The sequence below is a fragment of the Dermacentor albipictus genome, chromosome 2, assembly GCF_038994185.2.
Source record: "Dermacentor albipictus isolate Rhodes 1998 colony chromosome 2, USDA_Dalb.pri_finalv2, whole genome shotgun sequence".
Taxonomy (NCBI): domain Eukaryota; kingdom Metazoa; phylum Arthropoda; class Arachnida; order Ixodida; family Ixodidae; genus Dermacentor; species Dermacentor albipictus.
The window spans coordinates 153,124,909-153,138,565 of NC_091822.1; the positions used below are offsets into that span (position 1 = coordinate 153,124,909).

The following is a 13,657-nucleotide window of genomic DNA, read 5'->3' on the forward strand; positions in this document are numbered from 1 at the left end:
TAGTCGTTGCAATATAGTCGCTACAGCGGTTTGTTGTGAAAGTAATTCTGATCTTGTAATAAATAATGATACCTGTCTAAATGTCTACTACATATGGCGTAAATGCTGTCATTAAAGTGTAGATGATAGCCTACTACCACACCAAGTGAAGGAACCACTGCTACCGAACATGTTGGCGTGAGGTTTTATTTCAACAGAAGAAGCGTCTACAGACTTTTCGCCAGTCAACTATCAGGCACTTAGTTTTATCGGAAAATGAAAGAATGAGAAATTTACACATGGCTTCTCAGCTTGGGCAAAAAATAATTTCACAAAGATCGCAGCTCTTTATTTTACGCTTCGCAATGCATCGCATGGTCCCCAGATGTTTCGAGCTCATGATCTCTCGGTTGTGATGCCGAGGGCCACACGTGGAGGCTCCGCGTCGCCACAACTTTCTGTCACACGTCGCCCACAGCGTTTCAGGACCCGCGGGGACAGTTGCGGTCGCTGCTTGAAGTCGCACTCACATAGGTCCATGTCCTGAAGTCCTGCTTACACCTTTTAGGAGTGAGCAGTGCGGCAGTGCGCTATGCTGATGTCCGTGGCTTCATGGACCGTCGCTGCCCGGAAAGATCCACGCGGATGATATGCGTCCCGTATCAGTGGTGCCAAATCGGGAGACCGTATTCAATCGCTCGGCACTTTGGCGCAGGGCGAAAACAGAGGAAGAAGGCGTTCTTTAAGATGGACTAAACCAATTCAAGTGTCATTTCCCTACCAAGATATATGATATGACACGTACACCACATATCCAGTAATCTCGTATGACCATATGCGAACACATACCAAACATCTTATGTCATATGATCATACAAGATTGTTGGATATATGGCATACGTGTCAAATGAGATTTTTTGATCGGAAAGGAAACCAAGCGAATCTGAGGGAAAATCTTTCCCTGTTTTGTGACTATATAGCAACTAATAAGTGTGTTGAAACTATGCCAAAGGCTTCGCTTTGTTAGAAGTAAGAGGGAATGAAAGTGATAGAAAAAGGCAAGTTTGCCACCGGCGGGAGCCGAACCCACGACATCGGCCTCCAGTGCGCGGTGTTCACCGAAATGAAATAAGGTGACCTCTGTCCCTGCATCAACTTTGCTCAATATTTAATACATGTATGAAACCACTCGGCTCTGTTAGCCGATCGCACGTATCATGTATTGCGTTGTCCGCTATGGTTGCTACAAGTGGGCGGATGTTGTGTGACAAGGTTCCGTAGAAGATGAACGCGTTTGCGAAGCGGGAAGAGATTCTACCTGACGAATGTGCGTGCGTCATGTTTCTCTGTTGTAGCTACGCCTTTCCGCGCCGGCGTCACGAAAGAAGCGACACGGCTGAGGAGAGGAATTGCGCAAGTGAACGTGCAGGATTTGATGAGGCTTTGTGTATGTACTTGTGAGAATAATGAAGAATACGTGATAAAGTAATTAAGCACTTGGAAAATTGGACGCGTCCTAAGAGGAAGCTTTAGCTCAGGCCCAACTCTGACGCAGCTTATTCCTGGCCTCACAGTTCATTGGCCGAGAAAGCAGTTCGAGCGCTTTTTCGCTACCTGAGGGCAACAGACTTGAGTGCCCGACTATAGACATCCTACACCTACATTCTCTCTCTCCCTCTTTCACTCCACATTCCCCTCCCCACGTGTAGGGTAGCAAACCGGACTCATTCTGGTTAACCTCCCTGCCTTTCCGTCTTCCCTTCTCTCTCTCTCTCTCAAATGCATGTAAAACGCAAAAACGTTTTGTACATTCCCCCTGGACGGATTATAATTAAATTTGAAGCATTTGAGAGAGAATTTTCAATTCTAGTCACTTTGGAAGGGGTATTTCGATTTAGGTATGAAATTTGTTACAAAAATTTTCAGATATTCCAAAGTTTGAAAAAAAAATAGAAGCACGAAGTTTGCAAATTCATGCATCAAGAACGGATATCACGGTTCTGTGAACGGCATACATTAGATCATGTAATCTTACATTTTACGTGAATCCGTTACGTTGTTTACAATGCTTCAGCAAAAGCTGTATTTCCATGTTTCTAAATTTTTTGAGATTCATGTTTAACATATCAATTTTGTTCGCCTTTAGATGTACTATCAGATTCAATTAACAGAATTGTATAATCGTTTTTCGTTGCTGAGTTACGGAGTTTGATAGTTACGGAACTTGATAGTTTCGTTTTTTGAAAATTTTCGGATTTTGCCAATTTTTCATAAAATATTCAAATCAAAAATACGAAAGAAATCAAAAATTCGAAGAAAACAGTCGCTGTGCTTTAAGTTATTACTTTATTTGCTAAAACCTAGTCAAATTTGGTGCTGTGGTTGCCACGAAAAACGAATTCTCCTTGTACATGTATTTGGACAGGTGCGCCCGAGCTAAAGCTTCATTTTAAGCTTCGTCTTTAAGAGTGGAACGCTAAAGATATCAAGGATTCCCAACTGCGTCTCATGCTTCCTAGCAACTGCTGCTTAAGTGACTGCAATGTTTACCGGAAAACGCTGGCGGCCAAAGCCATCAACGATGGCGAGCTTTCTGGTAGAAACGCGGCCTCTTGCGTGGGACGATCCCGGACGTAGCGCACAGCCCCTCCAAAAAATTACATCATTTCCAGGTTTACGTTAATGCTTCGCACTTTTAATATTTAAGTCTCAGAAGATTTAACATTAGAAGCATGCGCTGTCGGTGTTTTGTTTCATGACATTTGTTTCTGGGCTGTCATTCTCAAAATTCCTACGAACAACACTGGCAATAATCTAAAAACAGGATATGAGCAACTTCAGTGATAGACTGGCGTGGCAATATAACCTGGATATACCGCATGCAATATATCAAGGCATAGTATGTACGTATAGCTAACTATGTACGGAAATGTTTGCTCACGGACAACTCTGCCGACGCCGACACCGGATTTTCTGCGATTTAGGCCCTCAACGCTCTCACGTTATTAAATACCAGAGCTGCACTGAGCCTTACTGCAGTGGCTGGATGCACGTGTGGCAGTGTATTCCTGGACGATTTGGTTACTTTCCGTGAACATATCTGTAGACGTAATTGAGTGACATGCGCAAGTAATTTTGCATCAACTAAACTTGACATTCGTAAGTGCGTGTTGGCCCTAAGTCTCTGCTGTTTCTGATGTCTGTTGACAAGCTACTCGCAGCTAGGTTACTATTGACACGCTGCTAAATGTTTAAATCAATTACTGGAATTTGTTGCAAAGTCGGCAACGGGCTGCTGGGCTGACGGATCAGGACTGAAAATCCACTATCTAACGAACGAGGGAGGGTCTCTGGGTGTGTGACACTGGGTATGTTCTGTTCTTTAATGTGCCCGCGCAATGGCTCGTCGAATTCCTCAGATCCTTATAACCATATCCACGGCAATTAAGATTACTGAGTATTTGCCACTGGGTGTTTTGCTGCTCTTCAATTACCCTTTTGATGCCAACTTTGGTCACTCGGTAGGTTTCACTGGTTCTGCAGCACCTTTCATATTACTCATAAAACTGAACGCTGCAGAACATGTAATATAAACAATATCAATATAAAATTCAACTCCACCGGCAATTCCTTCCCTTGGAGTTACCGTGCTAGTTTATAGCCACAGGAACGTTAAAGTCCGTAAGCACTCTGCGATCTTCTGCGAGAGAAAAAAATAACCTTGCCAACACTGTTATTTTTACTTTTTATGCTCACATAACGTGTACTGCAATATTTATTTATTTATTTATTTATTTATTTATTTATTTATTTATTTATTTATTCCTCAATTGCCCCTGGAGAGGGGTTTTACAAGAGGGGTGGGCTGCGTCAAAGGAAAATGCGTTCGATGGCAGTCCTGAACGCAGTCGCACTGGAGCCTTCATATAAATGTTTGAGCCATTCTTGATGTCTGTAGCAGTACACATTTCACTTGACATACTGAAGATAGGTGTCGCTTTTTTCCTCAAGAATAAATAACGATAATAAGTCTTTTCACCGCCAGACTGGTGACCGCTCACCCAGAGTGGTTTCCGCCATTTCGCTAAAGAACAAAATCATGAATCAATATTTGACAATAAAACAAATTCTCTGTAACAAGGAGTCCCTGTTCATCCGTCTGCAGCCGCTTAAGTGGCAGCTATGCACTCTCCACTTCCACTGCCTCGCTACCTATGGTAAACTGCTGTTCTCTTCCGAGACTGGTAAACATTACTTTAGGTTTCTGCAGATTAATTTTTAGACGCACCCTTCTGATGTGCCTCTCCAGGTCAGAGAGCATGCATTGCAATTGGTCCCCTGACTTACTAAACAAGGCCATATCATCAGCGAATAGGAAGTTACTAAGATATTCTCCATTACCTCTTATCCCCCAATTCGTCCCAATCCAGGTCTCTGATTACCGCCTGTAAAGACGCTCTGAATAGCATTGGAGAGATCTTATCTCCCTGCCTGAGGCCCTTCTTTATTGAAATAGAAATATTTAAGAATTGTTACATACGGCTCGTCTACACCCTGATTCCGTAATGCCTGTATGACTGCTGAGGTTTCGACTGAATCAAACGCTTTCTCGTAATCAATGAAAGCTATATATAAGGGTTGGTTATATTCCGCACATTTCTCTATCACCTGATTGAAAGTGTGAATATGGTCTATTGTTGAGTAGCGTTTACGAAATCCTGCCTGCTGCTTTGGTTGACAGAAGTCTAAGGAGTTCCTCATTCTATTTGCAATTACCCTAGTAAATATTTTGTTGGCAACAGACAATAAGCTGATCGGTCTCTAATTTTTCATGTCTTTGGCGTCCCATTTCTTATGGATTAAGCTTATGTTGGCGTTCTTCCAAGATTCCGGCACGCTCGAGGTCATTAGGCATTGCGTACACAGGGTGGCCAGATTTTCTAGAACAATCTGCCCACCATGCTTCATAAAATCTGCTGTTACCTGATCCTCCCCCGCTGCATTCCCCCTTTGCATAGCTCCCAAGGCTTTCTTTACTTCTTCCGACGTTACTTCTGCGGATTTCAAATTCCTCTAGACTATTCTCTCTTCCCTTAGCGTCGTGGGCGTCACTGGTACTGTATAAATCTCTATGGAACTCCTCAGCCACTTGAACTATCTCATCCATATTAGTGATGATATTGCCCGCTTTGTCTCTTAACGCATGCATCTAATTCTTGCCTATTCCTAGTTTCTTCTTCACTGCTTCTATGCTTCGTCCGTTCCTGAGAGCATCTTCGATTCTATCCATACTACAGTTCCTTACTTCGGACAAGTAGTGACCGCAGATCCGGATCATGAGACTGAAATAATCAGAATAAGAATGGGCTGGGGTGCGTTTGCCAGGCATTCTCAGGTCATGAACAGCAGGTTGCCATTATCCCTCAAAAGAAAAGCATATAACAGCTGTGTCGTACCAGTACTCACCTACGGTGCAGAAACCTGGAGGCTTACGAACAGGGTTGTAAATTGAGAACCACGCAACGCTCTATGGAAACAATGATGGGTGTAACGTTAAGCGATAAGAAGAGAGCAGATTGGGTGAGAGAACAGACGCGTGCTTATGACATCTTAGTTGCAATTTTTCGCTCTATCTCGTTGTGGGGATTTTGTGGAATCAAAGGATGGAGCAGACACCCTTTTTTTACCAAAAGTGTAGTATCACTGCAACGATTACAGAAATATTTAACTTCATTTTTCGTGGCAGCACTGGCATGTGTCGCGAAGTTTTTATCTTTAGCACGTTTAACAAGCGTGCTAAAACTCCCCTGGCCCGATAAATGATTTTGTCAGAAAACTACAACCGACTTCAGCACAAATTTTTAATTTATATTTTGTTATTCATTTTAGTGCACAATCTTTCTATAATTAAGATAATAAAGATTATACTTAAAACCAAAAGACTGAAGCTTATATGCAGTTATATAATTTTCACTTCGCAGAGACTAAGCAAAATGACTGCTGCCTCTAGCACCAGTTAAGCAAAGGCTGGCAATTTTAAAAGCTTTCTTCAAGACACCGAGTTAATCCCTTGGGTCGCCGTTACCCCGGGCACCTCGTCGACCGCCGGTGTTAAACGCGTCATTGTTTAGCAGGAGCTTTCTTCGCCATACTGTACAGCTCCGGTTTAACGGGCTGCTTGGCCTCCTCCAAAATTGCTATCAGTTTTGTGGCATACAGCTGCTGGGTCGGCATTATGAACGTGTGAACCACGCCTGGTTCACCGGAGCGCGCGACGTGGCTCGACCTATGCGCGTAGAGCTCCGAGCATTCCGGGTAGTCGTAGTTCACCACCAAGCACACGTTCTCGAGGAGCAAGTCGTGTGCGACCTTGTCTGTCGTCACGAGCACGCTTGACGCACCAGTCCGGAACATGGAAACGATCCAGTCGCGCTCCTTTTTCGTCTTCATGCCGTGAAGGCCAATGGCGGACCAGCCACGGAGTCGCAGTTTCCACGCAAGCTCGTCTGCCTTCCTCTTCGTGTCGGTGAAGACAACGGCTTTCTTAGACTTCTCCTTGAGCACGTCGTCCAAGAGCTGGGCTAGCTTCGCTTCCTTCTCTTCTTCCTGGCAAACGTCGGCAGTCATCACCACGCTGTCTTCAGCGGGTAGCTGCGCCCTCCCGAACTCGATTTCGATGTAGTCTTGGAGCACGTCGTCGACAAAGGGCCTAAGCTCGTTGTGCCAGGATGTGACCCACATTATCGTCTGGTGGTCCGGCCGGCAGAGCTCGGCAATCTTGAGGACATGGCGATTGAAACCAATTGCCAGCATGCGGTCTACCTCGTCCAACACAAGGTACGTGCAGCGGTGCAGATTCAGCTTGCCTTCCTCGAGCAAGTCGATGAGGCGCCTAGGCGTGGTGACGCAGATGTGGCAGCCCTTCTTCAGCTCCTCGTACTGACCTTCCTTGGGCTCCCCGCTCGAGGCGCACACGCTTCGCAATGCGGCGAACTCGCACAATTCTAAGGCTACGTTGTGAATCTGCTTGGCCAGCACTCGTGTCGGAGCCAGGACGACGGCGATGGGTCCGTCTCCCTGTTGCAGGGGCGGCTGCCGGCTGACGTGGATGACTGCCGGCACGAGGTAGGCGAGCGTCTTGTGTGATCCCGTCTCCGCGATGCCGAGAAAGTTCCTGCACGTCAGAGCGATGGGCCAGCAGTGTGCCTCGATGCACGTGGGCGAAGCGTGGTCGCGTGAGGCCTCGATGCTCTTGACGATGAAGTCCGGGAAGTTGGACTCGTCCAGAGCAAGGATGGGCTTCGGGACGTTGTTACCTTTCACCGATATACCGTTGACATTTCTGTAGGCGTTCACTTTGGCCATCGACCGGCTTGTCGTGGCCGGGTGTTCCTCGTACAGGTTCTTCTCCAACGGCTGCAGCCTGATCTTTGTCCAGTCAGGCTTGCGTAAAAACCACCCAACCTGGCTGTTCCGGTAGTTATTGGCTGAATTAAGCGGTCGATAAAGCCTATTGTTAAGAAAGTCTCCTTGGGGTCTCGCTAGACGCGGTGGTGGTGGCCAGAACCACATCATTTCGTTCCCCGCCTTCAACAGGATGTCTTCTATGATTTCGGTGTCGGCGGCGTACGGGCCCGGCGGTCGTTGTTGGAGCGTTGGTGTTGATGATTATGACGTCATAGACTGCGGCGCATACCCACTGAGTGGTAACAATAGACCAAGAATTTACATCTGCATCTAAATCTTGAAAAACAAAAATAATGAGGTTGGAAAAGCAAAAGACGTTATCGGAACAGACTTTAATTGCTCGATTAAAGAAATAAAGGAAGAAAATTCACAGCAGAGCCCATTTCACGCTTAATGTTTCTGTTAAAGGGACCGAGAACCGCCCGCCCTTCTGATGGCGTGGGATGCTGGTTGAAATGAAAACGTCGTGATTTATATGAATAAAGTCGAGCATGATTTTCGCTAGTAAGTAAGAATCAGTGGGTGAGTTAACCGTAGCAGCAAACACTTCATTTCTTGAGAATGAGATCAAACGTCCTTCGTGATATGCTTAATACGCAGCGGGGCAGCAAAGCTGAATGATCTGTGGCCAACGGAGCGTGCATGGTAATAGGAAGCGTGAGCTACAGATACAGCCAAGAAATGTATTACTGCGCACACACATGGTACCCGAAAGCTAAAAGCAACATTTCACCTTCAAAAAGAGGCGTCTAAAGGTTACTATGAGTGCGCTACCTCCACTCAACTGGAATTTCAGTACTCCCACGTCGTACACGTATACACACTGCTACCCAGCAGACAACCACAAGCCCAATTCACACTAAGCGTATAATCCGGATGGTGACGCCACTTGATTTAGCAGCGTTCTTTTCTCGAAGAATGCATCCCAATACTTCAAAAAATATATGACGCCGGAAACTCGTTAGTGGGACATGCCATAGAGTGCGAAAACATACTTCCCATTTATTCATTTCGCACGCATACGTTTCTGACGTATGCGAACCCGCCGGATCGTACGACGTTTGCATGATTGATTATTTTTTAAAATGTTTACTTTAATAGGCAGGTTTAATTAGTGATGTTAGTACGATGTTTTCTGCATTAATAGATAATTAATTGGGCTTATTTAAACACGAGTGCCCTTAATAATTATTGATGAGAGAATATTTTTACCTTAAATTACTTTTGAGAGCCTAATTAGGTTAATATTCTTTAGGCTTAAGTAATTTCGTTGTAATTAATCTCCAATTGGTTTCCTTATGCTTTTATAAAGATGAAACGAGAGCCTCGCGGCCACCATTATTCCGTATGTCCCGTCTATGTTGTGTATTTTCACGCTATTTAGTAGTTGCACAACTCACACCTTCCTCCCAAATCATGTAAATAATGACGGCATCCGAAATACAGAAGTATCATACATAGTGTCCCCTTCATGTGTTTGTTTTGCCCAATGTCATGCATGTCGGAGATAGCGTGACAACGAACGTCCTTATTTCCTTGCGTTATCATGGCTTTTCTGTACTGCTATCTATTATAGCGAGTTTTTACGTCCTCTAAGTAACTAATGAATGAAATAGTGTGAAAACATTATATACATCGTATATCAATAAAACAAAGAAACGCCTGCATTAGCAAACCCCTTATGAAAAGAAAAAGGAAAACAAATTTAAAAAATAAATTACGGGGTTTTACGTGCCAAAACCACTTTCTGATTATGACGCACGCCGTAGTGGAGGACACCGAAAATTTCGAAAACCTGGGGTCCTTTAACGTGCACCTAAATCTAAGTACACGGGTGCTTTCGCCGCAATCGAAATGCGGACTCCGTGGGCGGGATTCAATCCCGCGATCTCGTACTCAGCAGCCCAACACCATAGCCACTGAGCAACCACAACGGGTGTCCGCAGTTTCGTTGCACCACATCTCGTACCAAGAGATGCCCGCTTGCTTGAAATTTGCGATGCAGTAAGAGCTTTGGAGTTCTTCAGCAAGAGCAGCAAACTCAAAACGGCCCAAGTAGTTCAATTTTGCAGGAGGCAGCTACAGAAGTTTGAAGCTCTTCTCATTGCTCTCAGAAAATCCCCGAGCCAAAGAAGCGGTGAGAGAGCACAAGCAGGGGAAATATGATACCACATGGTAGAATTCCTCCGGCGAATGAATCCCGTAGATGTTTCGATCGGTCTGACGAGAGACGTGACTTGGTAAAGATATTTTTACGTGTGGAAAGACACAAACAACAGAAACCATTTACACGGTATTTACAACGAAGGCGGTGTAAATACCTCCCTCCCGCCCTCGTTTCGAAATGCGGCCGCCGTGCCCGGGATTTGATCCCGCGACCTCGTGCTTTGGAGCCCAACACCATAGCCACTAAGCAACCGCGGCGGTTGCAGGTCTCCGTCGCTGGACGGGAAACAATGTGTACATTACCCATTTTGTTTCGGCATTGTTTCGAACTCTTTGTTCTCCTGAGTCTTATAATTGGCAACAATTTGTTTACCAGACGGGAGAAAATAGTCAAACCTTAGGATTTGAGTCATTGCAAAATAGTCGCTACAGAGGTTTGCTGTGAAAGTAATTCCGATCTTGTAATAAATAATGATACCTGTTTAAATGTCTACTACATATGGCGCAAATGTTGTCATTCCAGTGTAAGTGATAGCCTACTAAAAAACCAAGTGAAGGAACCACTGCTATCGAAGAGGTTGGCGTGAGGTTTTGTATGAACAGAAGAAACGTCTACAGACTTTTCGCGAGTCAACTATCATGCATTTAGTTTCATCGGAATAAAGAAAGAATGAGAAATTGACACATGTCTTGTCAGCTTCGGCAATAAATAATTTCACAAAGATCGCAGCTCATTATTTTACGCTTCGCAATGCATCGCATGGTCAACAGATGTTTCGAGCTCATGATCTCTCGGTTGTGAGGCCGAGGGCCCCGCGTGGAGGCTCCGCGTCGCCGCAACTTTCTTTGACACGTCGCCCACAGCGTTTCCGGACGCGCGTGGACAGTTGCGGTGCCTGGTCGAAGTCGCACTCACATAGGTCCATGTCGTGAGGTCCTGCTTACATCTTGTAGGAGTGAGCAGTGCAGGAGGGCACTATGCTGATGTCCGTGGCTTCACGGGCCGGCGCTTTCCGTGGAGATCCGCATGTATGATGTGCGTCAAATATCGGTGGTGCCGATATCGGGAGACCGTAGTCAATCGTTCGGCACTTTCGCGAGGGGCGAAAACAAAGGAAGAATGTGAAGAAAGGCATTCCTTTAAGATCGACTAAACCAATTCAAGTGGCAATTCCCTACCAAGAAATATGACACGTATACCACATATCCAATAATCTCGTATGATCGTATGCGAATACATACGAAACATGTTACCTCATATGATCACACAAGATTATTGGATATATGACATACGTGTCGTACGAGGTTTTTCGATAGCGAAGGAAAGCAGGGGAATCTGAAGAAAAAATGTTTCCTTGGTTTGTGAAGTATTACAACACTTAAATGTGGTTAAGCTTTGCCAAAGGCTTCGCTTTGTTAGAAGTAAGAGGGAATGAAAGTCATAGAAAAAGGCAAGATTGCCACCGGCGGGAGCGGAACCCACAACATCGGCCTCACGTGCACGGTGTTCTTCACATGGAAATAAGGTGGCATCTATCCCTGCGTCAACGTTGCCCAATATTGCAAATCAATAAAATCAAGTGGGTAATTTTATTACACAATAATATGAAAAGTGCGTACAAAGATATTTGCTCCCATAGCCTAAAGCGTCTGGCGATGGGTCCGATACAAAAAATGCATGGCAATAATTAGCAGTCTTATACAAACGAAATAGCGAATGTATAATACACAAGCGGTAAATACTACATATAATCACCAGAACCGCGCTAAAAACGAACGAAACAAAACAAACAAAACTCAAGAAATTGCTTGGCAAGATAAGAAATGGCATTTGCATGTAATGCCAAATTTCCTGCGAGTTGTATTTCAAGAAACAAGTTATTCCACAGCTTAACCCCAGAGAATTGGATATATCATTCGCCGTACACATTCGAACTTAAAGGGAGATTAAGATTATCGTTGAGTGCATGCTGTGTGTTAACGACGGAAACGTGAAAATGGTGCGCGACAGAGGTGTGGTTGTGTTTATTATATTATTTACTAATTAGGAAGTCTTGTAGTCCCGTATGTCAGTAAACGGCAGTATACGCAGCCTCTGAAATAGAGGATTAGAGGGATGACGCACCGAGGAGAAAGTATTAGCACGAACACCTCGTTTTTGTAATCGGAATAACGGAGTAAGGTATGTTATGTACGCTTGGCCCCACGACTCGCAGCAATAGCTGAGGTGGCAGTGAAATAGGCTAAAATATAATGTGCGTAGCAATGTCAAATCAAAGTATTGACCCGTTCGTATGAGACTGTGACAGTTGAAGGACAACGTTTTGCACATGGTATTGATTTGGTCTCTCCAGTTAAGGGGACTGCCAAATATAATGCCTAGGTATTTAATAATCGGAAAACATTCAATGGTTCGATTGTTTAATGATATGCTAATTGAAACACAGTTTAGAGTTTGGATTCGTGAATGAAAAATATCGTATTTTGTTTTATCGGCATTTAATAATAGTTGATTTTCACGAAACCACATTGAAACAGCTAGTATAGTTCATTGAATACAGTATATTGTAAGGTTTCAAGTGAACTACCTGTGAACAAAATTACAGTATCGTCCACATGCATCAATGCTTTAGATGACTGTAGAATTCGCGCGAAATCATTAACGTATAGAGCGAATAAAATGGGACCCATAGGGGTCGTTGCGGTACACCACATGTGACATTCCGAGATTCGGATAGAAAACTATTAATTCGTACTTTCTGCTTTCGCGATGTGATATAACTGGAAAAGAAGTCATGAGCGCCAGCGATAATACCATAAACCTTCAGTTATGATATTTAATGCATGTACGAAAGCTACGCTCGGCTGTGTTAGCCGATGGCATGTGTGTTGCATTGCGTTGTCCGCTACGGTTATCGCAAGTCGGCGGATGTTCTGCGACAATGTTGCGTACAAGATAAAACTCAAGCGGCAAGGCTGAAGAGGGGAAATGCGCAAGTGAACGTGCAGGATCTGATGAGGCTTTACGTATGTACTGGTGAGATTGGGGAAGAATACGTGCTAAAGTAATTAAGCCGTTGAAAAAAATTGGGCTAGTCTTGAGCTCGTCTTTAAGAGTGGAACGCGACAGCATTCAAGGACTCCGGACTGCGTCTCACGCTTCCCGGCAACTGCTGCTTCTGTGACTGCAATGTTTATCGGGAAACGCTGGCGGCCAATGCTATCAATGAATGCGAGCTTTCTGGTAGAAACGCGGCCTCTTGCGTGGGATGGCCCCGGAGGTAGTGCGCAGCCGCTCTGAAAAAATTACGTCATTTACAGGTTTATGGCGATGTTCCGCACTTTTAATACTTAAATCTGAGAAGATTTGACATAAGAAGCATGCGCTGTTGGTGTTTTCTTTCATGACATTTGTCATTTCATGACATCTGTCATTCTCAAAATTTCGAGCAATAACATTGGCAAGAATACAAGGCAAGGTATGAGCAACTTCAGCAATAGAATGAAGTGGCAATATAACCTACATATACCGCATGTCATATAGCAAGGCATAGCATATACATGTACCTAATCAATTTTTCGTTCACGGACAACTCCGCCGACGCCGACACCGACACAAGATTTTCCGCGATATGGGGCCCATAACGCTGTCACGTAAATAAATACCACAGCTTCAATTTGCCTTACTACAGCGGCTGGATGCTCATCTGGGAAAGCATTCCAGGACTTTTTCGCTACTTTCTGTAAGCATATCTGTAGACGCAATTGAGTGATATGCGCAAGCAATTTTGCGTGTACTAAACTTTACATTCGTAACTACGTGTGGGCACTAAGTCTCTGCAGTTTCTGATGTATGTTGACAGGTTGCTAACAGCTTGGTTAGTATTGACAGGCCGCTAAACGTTTAAATAACTTGCTGGAATTTGTTGCAACGTAAGCGACGGGCTGCTGGGCTGAGGGATACCGAATGAAAATGCACAATCCGACGAACTAGGGTATCTGGATGTGTGACACTGGGTATGTTCTGCCCTTCAACTAACCATAT

The 13,657-nt window shown here is 44.5% G+C and overlaps 1 pseudogene; it reads right to left on the reverse strand.

The window, feature by feature from the left end:
• Positions 1–6,099: 6,099 nt before the first annotated feature.
• LOC135899915 (probable ATP-dependent RNA helicase DDX5 pseudogene) lies at positions 6,100–7,551 on the reverse strand (annotated as a pseudogene).
• Between the last annotated feature and the right edge of the window lie 6,106 nt (positions 7,552–13,657).